Genomic DNA, 11,949 nt, shown 5'->3' on the forward strand with positions numbered 1-11,949 from the left:
AATTGCATGCTAACATGCTTTGGTCACAAATGTGGCCATCCGAGTAATTTATACAAATGAGATGAATAAACATACGTAATTTTCGCAATGATGACGGTGATGCGAGGCAATTGAAAAACCATTCTAAAAATTGCTTGCAATTTGTGATAATTTAATGATGTAATTATTGAGAAAAGTGTAATTCTTTGTATACTACCATTTTAAGCAACATTTTGTCTCTTTACTCCATCCAATTGTTTTTTGGGTGTGATCTTGGCTGAGTGTTTTGAGTGCGTTACTACCGACCGGTAGTCAAACATACCTTAAATGTGTAAAAAATCTAATATGTAATCCAACAATATTTTATAATTATAGTTTGGAGTTGGCTATAACGACAGCGCAGTTAGTTCTGCTTTCTCCAGGTTGGGCAAAGAAGCGAAACGTATGGGTCTGTTAGTGAACGAGGACCAGAACATCTCCTGTCATCAAACAAACAATCGTCGCACTCGCGCTTTGGCCCCAACATCACTGTTGACAGTCATAACTTTGAAACCGGAGATAATTTCGTCTATTTTGGAACCAGCAATACATTACCAATAACGTCAGCCTTGAAATTCAACAGAATATCTCTTGCTTATCATTTTTCCCGTCCTGCTATATGGCGCAGAGGCATGGACGGTGACAACATCTGATGAGCCGATGTTAGGAGTTTTAGAGAGAAAAATTATGCGAAAAATTTATGGTCTTTTGCGTATTGGTAACGTCAAATACCGCACTCAATGGAGCGATGAGCTTTACGAGATATACGACGATATTGACATAGTTCAGCGAATTAAGAGACAGCGGCTACGCTGGGTTGTTCATGTCATCCGAATGGATGAAAACACTTCAGCTCTGAGAGTATTGGACACTGTACTTGCATGTGGAAGCAGAGGAAGAGGAAGATCTCCACTCCATTAGAAAGACTAGTGGAGAAGGACTGGCTACATTTCGAATCTCCAAACTACGTGAAGCAGCGAAAAGGAAGAACGACTGGCGCGCTGTTGTAAGCTCAGCTATTACGCCGATTCATTCGTTTTGTTGAGGTAGCTAATATCAATTCCAGCCACAGTGTCTGGATATTTCAATATTAGTCTATCAAAAGTTGGAGAGAAATTTTTTTGATCATCATGGAGTATCAACAAGACAGTGTTCAGTGAGCAAAAAATCAATCGAGCTCTTACGTTCCACTTTGAACCACTATGGCACAAGTGCTAGTTTGCGCTTACTGAGTTCACATAAGGTCGGCAGATCCAGTCCTAAAGTGAAACAGGCCAACGAAGCCCAGACACAGTTTGATGGAGGCACCCTGTTGCAAGCTCTTCAGTTTTGCTGTTTCCCGCAATTCCAAGCGGCCAAATTAGTCTGATATCGTAGTAACTTCATGCCGTTGTCAGTGAAGTCAGAAGCTACTTGTCTAGACTTGATTTCACTGTCAGCGAGGCCAGTATAGCCCCTCTGCTGGTCTAGTATTTTAAAGCTAAAGTTAATGGAGAACTTTTGACAGCAAACGCACTGTTTCAAATTGTGAGCCAACTAATTTTACATCCAATAACTTCTTCTCATTTCCACTGTAAAGCTAAGCGAGCTCATAGTTTAACTGACGAATTATTTAAACTTTACGCAGATAAACATGACAGGCGAGCGATAAGTCGCGGCAGTCATGTACCATATATTTAGTCATCTTCTTAAGCATGCAAAAAGAGAAAAACAATTCGTCGCCTCAGAAAGCAAGCAAATGAAGTGATTATCCACAGCTCTGATATAATATATTTGTAAATTATTGTAGTTTTTAATTTAGTGCTGCGGAGAAACAGATATACATAAGTACATACACTAATATAATATATGTACGTATGTCTGTCGCTCAAGCCATTGCATGCCATTGTGGGAGTAGCTAACCGGTTGTCTGCCGAGCAATTCACTAGCTGTCCAAGCTGAACCTCTCTTTGTGGCGGCTCATCAGGCAAAGTGTTGGTCAATTTAACAGTAATATTTGACATTAACATAAAATCATACAAGCGTTTATATGTAAGTATGTGCATTTAAGCAGCTAATTTGTAAATAAATTTTACATGGTTTAATGTCAATTCGAAAATAATCAAATAATAATTATCAGTTGTGGTTGGAGTGGGATGGTTGGCGTGCCAGCTGAAATATGAATTTTTGGTATAACTGACAAATGTCGGTATGTGAGTGCACTCAAGGTCCTATTCGATTTGGTTGCGGGGAGTTTTACAAATTTAATTGCAATTTTCCAGTTTAGAATTACCAAAATTTATAAAAAAACAGTGTACAGCTGCTATGAGTTTGCACAATGGCGATGCACCGCAAAATATTTTAATAAGCAAGAATGGCACACTTGAATTTTTATTGTAATATAAACTCTTGTTTAGTGTGCTCATGCTTAGAAATTAATTTAAGATTCATTATTTATTAAATTAACATAACTTACGATATTACGAAATTACTTAAATTTAAAAACTTGCATTTTCAGTTTGTGAGACCATTGACCATTCGGCTCTTCTACCAAGTTGTATATAAAAGCTCGGCGAAGAACATATTTATTTTATGACAGTCTTAATATTGTTTAAAAATCGACCGTATATGAACCTTTTATTTCTTTCAGCCATTGAAAAGGTATACACTTTAAGGAATGATGGTAGCCTTGGTGTCATAGAAACAATGCACTAAAGCTTAAAATCGTTGGTAGCCTGTGAGTTTAGGTGCAGATATTTTGGGCAAAAGATCGGAGTGAAGCAAGCCAATTATTATTTAAGTCTATCCCAAGGTTGATTTATGTATTTCTGTTAATCTGATTCTCAACTTACCAACTTAGAATATTTGGAGCGGCATAGCATTGATTTAGGGTCAACGGGGATTAGGTAGTGTCACTTCCTTTACACATCATCACCAAACGACAATATATCGGCGACTCGACTGTTGGGAGTTCTCGTCAACACTCTCTCATATTGTAAGTTAGTATTAGTTTTATTAATTTTGAATAAAAGTTAATGGTTATAATAATAGTTGGGGCTATAATCAATTGAGTTTTAAAAAAATTTGTATAACGTGGTCTATTTATAGTCAAAAATTAAAAAGTATAGAGTTGTTGTTTATACATACTACTGTGGTCAAAAAGTAAGGTGAGGCGATCGTTGTGTGGTGCACTATGAATTAGTTCCGTCGGGCCGTTTTGCCGGATTTGGATCCGTGCGATTTCCGGCTTTGCAGCAAAATCAAAAAGCAAAAGGACAATACAAAGACGCCATTTTGACACAATAATGAATACAAAAACGAAGGGATTGAAGACTATACCGGAAAAGGACTATTCCAACTGTTTTGAGGACTGGAAAAGTCCTTGCCAAAAGGGCGTTTTATCAGGCGGCTTTAAAAGGGATGTTTCATTTGGAAGAATAAATACATTTTATAGACAAATTCGAATAGTTTACTTAACAGATCAAACTGCTTTTTTACAGGGCGACCTTAAAGAAGAGATCTCATGAGTCAGCCGAGTGACTTTGATGATGAATCTAGTAACGTTTGGAACATAAAGCTCAATTCAACGGTAGTTAGTTTCGGTTTGCATCGCTACAACGTTGACTAATGCGTATATTTTCTTGTCGCGGACAAAAAATGCTGTCGTCGCTGTTTACGTGGATGATGTCATCCTCTTCGCCAATGGCACAAAGCTCTCTGAAACTTTCAAAATGAATGATTTGGGTGCAGCATCATCGGTTTTGGGTATGCGTATAGCTCAAAATCTTAAAGAAGGAACACTGAGGATCAACCAATCATGCTAGATTGCCGATGTAATCTGAACTTTCGGCATGGAGTAGTGTAATTCTATAAGAACACCTATGGACGTGAGCCAAAAGCTGTCCGCAGAGACGTGCCCAACTCATAATGACGACAAAAGGGAAATGGCTACTGTTCCTTATAAGCAAGCTATTTGATTTGAAACCAGGGAAGGCCCATTGGACTGCAATAAATCAATTGGCAAGGGGACTATATACAGTTAGGATTTTCAAAAATCGATTTTTTTGCTTTTTTCTGGACAATATATATATAAATGAAACCGAGAGGCCCATTGGATGGCGCTGCAATAAACTTTAAACTCGTTTTTCGAAACGGTGTTTTCAAAATCGGTGAGCAAGATTTTCAGAAACGGCTAACCGATCGGCTGAAATTTTTACACAAGCTTCTTAGCTATATTTTTTTAGTAATTAAGAAGGATTTCCACATCGGATGAAAAAATCAATTATGGTTGGTTGCTTTTGCTGATTTTGAACAAATCACTAGATTATTTATTATATTAATGAAAATTTTGTTTTTAATTTAGATGATCCAGTCCCGCTCAACGGACCTCTGCAAAACTGTCTACGTTTCATTATTTTTCAGAATTAAAAATATGTGAATATAGTTTAAGGTTGGCTAATCAAAAAGCAAGTTTAGCCAAATCAATAAACGAAATATCTTAGAACATTCTTGAAAAATGCCTGACCTCCAACTGTATATAAAGCTATTTGAAGAAGTTAGTGCCCAAAGCTTATTCAAAAATAACTCATACTCAAAAATTAAAGATGGCCTAATTAAATTATACCATATTGACACCGATAAAATGATAGCCGATATTTTTACAAAAGCATTATCTGCGCTAAAAACAAAACAGCTGTTAAGTGATTTTGGTTTAAAGTAATTTATTCTCATCTTATTATTAGTGAAATATTTATGTCGATTGGTGGCTGCAATACAAGAATTTCAATCTGGCTTATAGCAATTTAAAAAGGTGTATTAGTGACCAAAGCTTCTATTGACAAATCTATGATCTTAAATTCTGCGATAGCACAGATATGCGCCATACAAATATCTGAAAACAAATTTTCAAGCAGAACGAAGCATTTAGATATCAATTGACAAATGTTATAGGAAATAGGAGCAAAGTTCATTACTAATAAATCGCCTTCTTTCTTTTGATACTGTCACCAAGTCAACACGAGTTTTACTCTGCCCACTCTAACAGATATGAACCCAACTAATTGGCTCGTGAAGAATAACATTTTGAGTGACGAAAATTTTGGGAATGTAAAAAAGACTTTAAGGCATTTTGAGACTTAACGAAACACTATTATCTGAATAAAAATTATACGGACACCAAAAACAGGCTAAATGAATGTTATTCAGGTGCTATAAGAACTTTTTTCGCATAAACAAACAAATCGCATTGTAAAATGTAAACTGCTAGCTTTGATAATTTTTTGTAATATTATGTTTTGAACTTCACATGGCTTAGATTAACAAAAAAATAATTTTACCAATTTCTCAAATATTCTTTATCAAATGTGTTTTAATTCAAATATCATGTAAGCATACTTAGTTTCCACTTTAGATAGGTACATACATATGTACTATTAACATTCGGACTTTTGAGACGTGCGCTGGAAGCATAAATTTCTCTAAAGCCTACTTTGCCTACTAGAATATAAAATAATATGTTTTGTTGCTTTTGCTTTTGTTATCACTGCGTAACATCTACAGAGGTTAATGACTTCCTTTGCATTTCGTATTCTCTAGGCAATTCGTTCTTGCGGCGGTCATCAAGGAGATTTTCATCAACATCCAGAATTCAGTGTGACTCAAATGAAATGCTCGCGAACTACAAAAAGATTGTCAACTATTTTATCAGAATTCACAGCATGCACTCACAATTATACCTTTAGATATATACTATATGTAATAGGCCGTCCCGCCATCTTTTAGCAACTGTATCGTTTTTATTCAGTAAAATTCATTAAGACGCAAAATTTCTTAAAGGTTTTTTGTGTTTTCAAAATTTCACTTAAAATGATATTCTTATTCTAACTGGATTAATCTACATATGTATTGTTATCTTTTTTATTACTTACAAGGTGTTTTCCAAAGTAAACAGGACTTAAAAAAAAACAGAACAAATGGTTTTTTCGGCAAAATCAATTTATGTTATTGAAAATAGTCTCCTTCTGCTTCAATACAGCTTTTTGCAAGGTCCGAAAGCATGTCGAACGAGTGTTTTAGCTCGTTGGCCGATATGGCCGCCAGTATGCCGGTGCAAGCCTTTTGAATAGCCTCTACGTCTGCATAACGCTTTCCTTTCAGGGGCAAATGCATTTTTCCGAAAAGGAAGAAGTCGCACGGTGCCATATCATGTGAAAACGGGGAGTGGCGATTTTTGGTCAAATAATGGGTAAGAATGATGTCTTTGAATCTTGGTTTTTGAGCAATTTTGGGTCGTCAGTAAATTTGTGCAGAACAAACCGTGCACACACCTTTCGTAAGCCCAAATGTTCGGTCAAAATGCGATAAATCGATCTTTTGGAGATGTTCAATTCCATTTCCATGAATTTCAATGATGATTTCGGCTGATTTTTGATGAATTTACGCACAGTTTCGATGGAATTTCCGGTGATCATGGATTTTGATTGATCGTCATTTATGTCCTCACGACCACTTTGAAAACGTTGAAACCACTCGTGCACTCTGCTACGGGATAGGCAATCATCGCTATAAACTTGTTTCATCAATTGAAACGTTTAGGTAAAAGTTTTACCAATTTTAGAACAAAATTCAATGTTGGCTCTTTGTTCGAAGCTCATTTTCGCACCGATAACACAAACATACTGATACTTAAAACGCAATAACTTCACTTCCAATCAATGAAATGTCATGAAATTCTCACTGGACAATCGAAATGGTGGCAGATTCTAACACACCAGTCGATATATAGATCGCGCCACCAGGGGCGCTAGATTCAAAAAGTTCTGTTTAATTTGGAAAGCATTATTAATTATTAATATGAGAGGGCTCAGTTGAGGTTGAGTTAAACACTAAATGTTTTTAAAAATGTTGAGAATAGAAGAAGATTGAAATAAATATATCGTGAAGTCTACAAAACTGTGCCTATCTTATTCAGAGAGTTAAAAAAAAAAAATAGCATCGCTACGTCGTCCCGTAAATCTTAATATTTTGGTCATAAATCTCGACAAATGGGGAGAAATATATACACGGTAAGATAAAACATGACTTTTACTGTCAACTGGCTGCAGTAATCACCTCAATAAAAGACAAAACATTGAAGTCGCAATGGATGATTTGAATACGCAAATCGACAATGAAGTATTGTCCTCCAACATCTTTTCAGAAGGATGGAATTTGATCGATCAATGTCCACATCTTTTAGATGTTGACTCAATTGTTTTCTTGCTATTCCAAAAATTATAAGCCGGCAACCATCTATTGGAAAGAAATTAACCGAAAAACAGAATTCTGCCATCTTGGTAGTACAATTACCTCAACATGTGGGACATCCGCAGATATATGGGCGTCAAAGTGTTTATCAGCGAGCTATTATATGATCGTGAATCGTGATCACTAGCATCAATTCCACTCGAAAACTTCAAACTTTTATCAACTCTGGTTTTTCAGGGTAATGAAAATTTGGTGGCCCTGCACCATTTTAAACCAAGATTCTAGACGACCATTCAAAGAAGTCATTTTGGCTGGATGGGCCACACCCTACGTTAGGATGCTAACGAAATTTTCCGAAGTTCCACAAGCTGGGGCGACCAAAAATCAATTGCATGCACAGATAACCGGAATGACTTTAATGTTTTTATTTTGTTCTTTCGTTCCTCGTGCAATGCTGCAGTATTTCGTTAAATTTTTTTTTTTTTAAATTGCTTAAGCAGCTTATTTAAAACAATGTAACTACTAAGAGAAGTTTTATAGTTTATTTTGTGAATGAGTTATGTATATATCTTTAATTATTTATTATTTTATTTTAAAGTTATACAAACAACATTTAAAGTGATATTTTGTGTTCTCTGATGCAAACAATTTCACATAGAGTAATATCGTTTGATACCCACTAGAAACCTACCTGCTTGGCCTTAAATTATTTCTCTTTCGTTTTAGAACCTGCAGACAATTTCATTTATGAAATTTATGAAACGTACATTCATGTGATCGGAAATTACGGATGAAAAAAACAAAAATATAATGTAATATATATCAACTTTTACAATCGATAAAAAAGAGTGTTGTCACCTTTCGCTTAACCAATCTGCACTGTATTCTGACTACCGAATTAAATCGTGCTGAAGCTGCAATGAACTCAAATATACGGATATATCTTGACATTTTTAAGCTTTGTTATTACTTTTGCTTTTGTGATTTCCAATTCACGCTGATTTTGCCATTTTTGTGTTAGCAACAGAAAGTAGAATCGAGCATATTCAGAAAAGAATCTACAAAGAAAGAGGGTGTGATAATTGATATATTTCTTAATGTGAATTCACTAGAACATATACTGACGATTTAGTATTTTGTTTTCCTTTTTTAGCAAAGTAACCGGAAACGAAGTGAGCTGAAATTTGTTGCAATAAAATATTTCTTGTACACTCGCATCATATTGTTCAGAGTATTTTTGTTTTGATCAGTTATATTTCTCCGTATTTTTAGAATAGCAGAACTTCTGTTTCGCTGACAATTTTGGACACATTTTGTTTTCCACGCTACTTTATCAGTATAAAGCATTGACCTTTGAAGTATCAGGTAGTACCGCTAGTTCGGTGGAGTCAAATAATATGATCTAGGCGGTTAATTGCCCCACTTCTTGATGTGATTCTTTGGTCGTATGCCAAATTATACTCAATTTATATGTCAAGTACTTGATTATTTTGACAGTTAGTTTGACAGCTATCCCTTTAGAAGATTTTGCACATCCAAAAACACCTTATACAGTCCACAATAATTTGGTATAGTTTTCAGCTCTCGTTGATTATTATATGTCAGTGGATTTATCTCAGTCCAGGAGCTAAAATAATGTTCTATCTAAACTTTTTTAACGTGAATAATTGAAAAATCTGCCATATCCCAATTTTAGAACGAACTCCGCCTAAATCTATTCCCTTCTTACTTGCCTTAAATATTTCACTTGCACTATTTTGGTTGAAACGTTTTATTCTTGTCACATAAATTATTTCTTTTGGTATATTTTGCTGCGAACCAGTTCTTAAAAAAATCAAATGCAGGCACCTAATAAGCATTTGCATATTTATTGAACATTTGAATTTTATCTAAATTTATCTCTGCCGTTGACTCTGTCCAAAGATGAATTAACGTTATGTACATATGTATATAAGTAAAGTATATATATAGAATATGTTATCATACTAGTCATGCATGTGTTTGGATGCAAATTTTAAGTTGAAAATATGAAACTAGCTTTTGAGTAGCATTATGAAACCGTCTAAACTTGTATTGCCAGAAGTTTCCGTTATTGTTCACTATCAGGAATATTTTTATTGTTCGTGGGAGAGAATTTCAAAAACAGTCATAAAACATAAATTGATTGTCAGAGAGACAGAGAAACTTCGTAATTCGATATGGAACTTGCTGAGTGGATATTTGTTTAAATATCGAACAAGATTTGAAACAAAAGAGAATTTATGAATTAAACTCCTTTCAAATATGTTAATATTGTTAATATAAGATTTAGGTCACCACTCGGTGGTGTTTTAATGAAAAAATCATTATCGTATTCTCAAATTGCCGAAGCTTATTTCTTATGGTAAAGCAATGTTATTATTTAATCTGACAGAAAGTTAATTCAAACAAGAAAAAACATTAATTGCTGTTGCAAATATAAACGTTTCTTTAAAATAATTTTTATTTGTCAAATTGTATAGTAATAATTCCTGACAAAAGTCTTGAAGTGCAGCTTCTTGGTGAGAAAAGGCCGGGTGAAGAATTTCTGATCCATATCTGTAGATATAGAGTTGTTTATTTTAAATAATCTGGATGAGAAAACGAGCTGACGTTCGAGAGAATGTCCGCATATACAAGAGATAACTGAATAAAAATTATAATCTTTTATGTCCGCATCCATGGACGCCATTTAGAATGAGCAACTTTTCGAACATTTCGCAGCCGGAAATAAGCAAATTTAAAGCTTGGTAAAAATTACGTGTTCCTTGACAAAAAAGAAGACGAGTTCGTAAATGAGGTAGTCGGGCCACTGTCACTCAAGGCACAATATCCAAACTCGCTCCAGACAAATCACCTAAGCATCCCAAAGGACACTGTAAAAATTGATGACATCGGGTGATAATCCCGTCCACTCTCCTTATGACAGTTTTGTTAAATTCTACTAAAAGCGCGATAAATCAATAAATGAATACTTCCGAGGCATTAAATTTTATATCTGGGATGATACCAGATGACTTTAGAGGAATCGGGACGAAAAGGGCAATGGGCGTGGCACCGGACACTTTTCAGTGAAAAGCCATATCTCAAGAACAAATCGATCGATATGAATTAAATTTGGTATACGTATTCATATAGATACTGTTACCTTGACATTCCTATATTTCAGTGCGAAAACAAACAAAATCGGACTGCAACCACGCCTACTTCCATTTTAAAATAGTGCGCTTAAGGTCGGCCACCTTATGAAAAAAATTGTTCAAACCGACCCGTAACTATTCACGTTTTTAGATACAGGATATGTAGATCAGAGTTCCAATTGGGAGCTTTTCATCAAAAATAGCGATGAGTTTGTGAGATACCATATACTTGAAATTCGGTTAGAATCACTTTCTAAAAATGGTATGACTGTATGTCAAAAATCATATACCTAATAGAAAAATTTTCGAACTTCCAGTTGATTTAATACCGCATATGTCGGAAAATATGTGATTTTAATAAAATTAAACCCGGACTTAGCCTTTTCATACTTGTTGTACAGTATGAACGTTACAGAGTCTCTGAGTTTTGTTTTAGATGTTACAAACATCGTGGCGAACTTAATACTGTTTAGGGTATAAGTATTTCAGAATTAATTGCTTAACATTTTTTAGATAATAATTTGGTAGCCTGGTTTTTACATGAACTCAGCACATTTCATTACTTCTCTGCTCGCCTTATTGGAGTTCGGCTTTTTGTGAAAATACTCACATGGAAAAAAACTACAAAACTACTTTATAAGATAGATTATTAGTACTAATTGTTTATTCGATACGCCACTCTCCAAATTTTGAAAATTGAAGACAGTGATACTGACTTGATTGAGCTAAATATGTAAATCAACATTAAACGCAAACGAAGGATTTCATTAGGCTACTCCAACATACCTGGAAGTCGCTTTCTGTGAAAAATGTGGAAAAGCTGTCATGGAAGATAAACAAAATAATGAATTTTCTATAATTACAATTTTTTCTCAACGCTATTTGCAATTAAAAAAAACGTAAATTTTTTGAATGCACTGTATTGTTTTTGGTTTTTTATTTTGAATCATTGCCCAACAGAGGAATGATTTGCACTCTAACTACTAGCCGCCAATTTAAGTTACATTGAAAATAAAAGAAAAAATTGCAAAACAACAAAGTCTTGTAAACGTTTTTTTGAAACTCAGAACATTTTTAATTAATTTTTAACGACTTGACTAATATTTATTATGCTAATAAAATAATTGCTCTCATTTCTCTCCGCATAAAGTAAAAATAAACGAAATAAGAAAAAAGAAAAAAGATGACTCTTTGAAGCGAACAAGAAATGCTTCAATTTGGTTAACTAAATTGCAAATATCCGGTTTGGAAATTCGCAAATAGAATTTAACTTAGCATTTAACTAATTAAGTTTAGATTTTGTACACAACTGGAAAAACATTAAAATAGTGTTATGTGAGTTTTCTATGTATTTTATTGGGCGACCTTTTGTACATCTTTCTTTGTCGACACATATTTATATGTTGCAGTTAGTTCTTCAACTAGTTTTAGTTTATGGCAAAGCAAGAAATTATGCATAGATCTAGTTTAGTATAAATATAGAAAACCAAATATTTTGCATCAACAGTTCTTCGGCGTCTGTCACACAAATCACTGAGCAACCGAAAAT

Source organism: Bactrocera neohumeralis, chromosome 4 (genome assembly GCF_024586455.1).
Source record: "Bactrocera neohumeralis isolate Rockhampton chromosome 4, APGP_CSIRO_Bneo_wtdbg2-racon-allhic-juicebox.fasta_v2, whole genome shotgun sequence".
NCBI lineage: Eukaryota > Metazoa > Arthropoda > Insecta > Diptera > Tephritidae > Bactrocera > Bactrocera neohumeralis.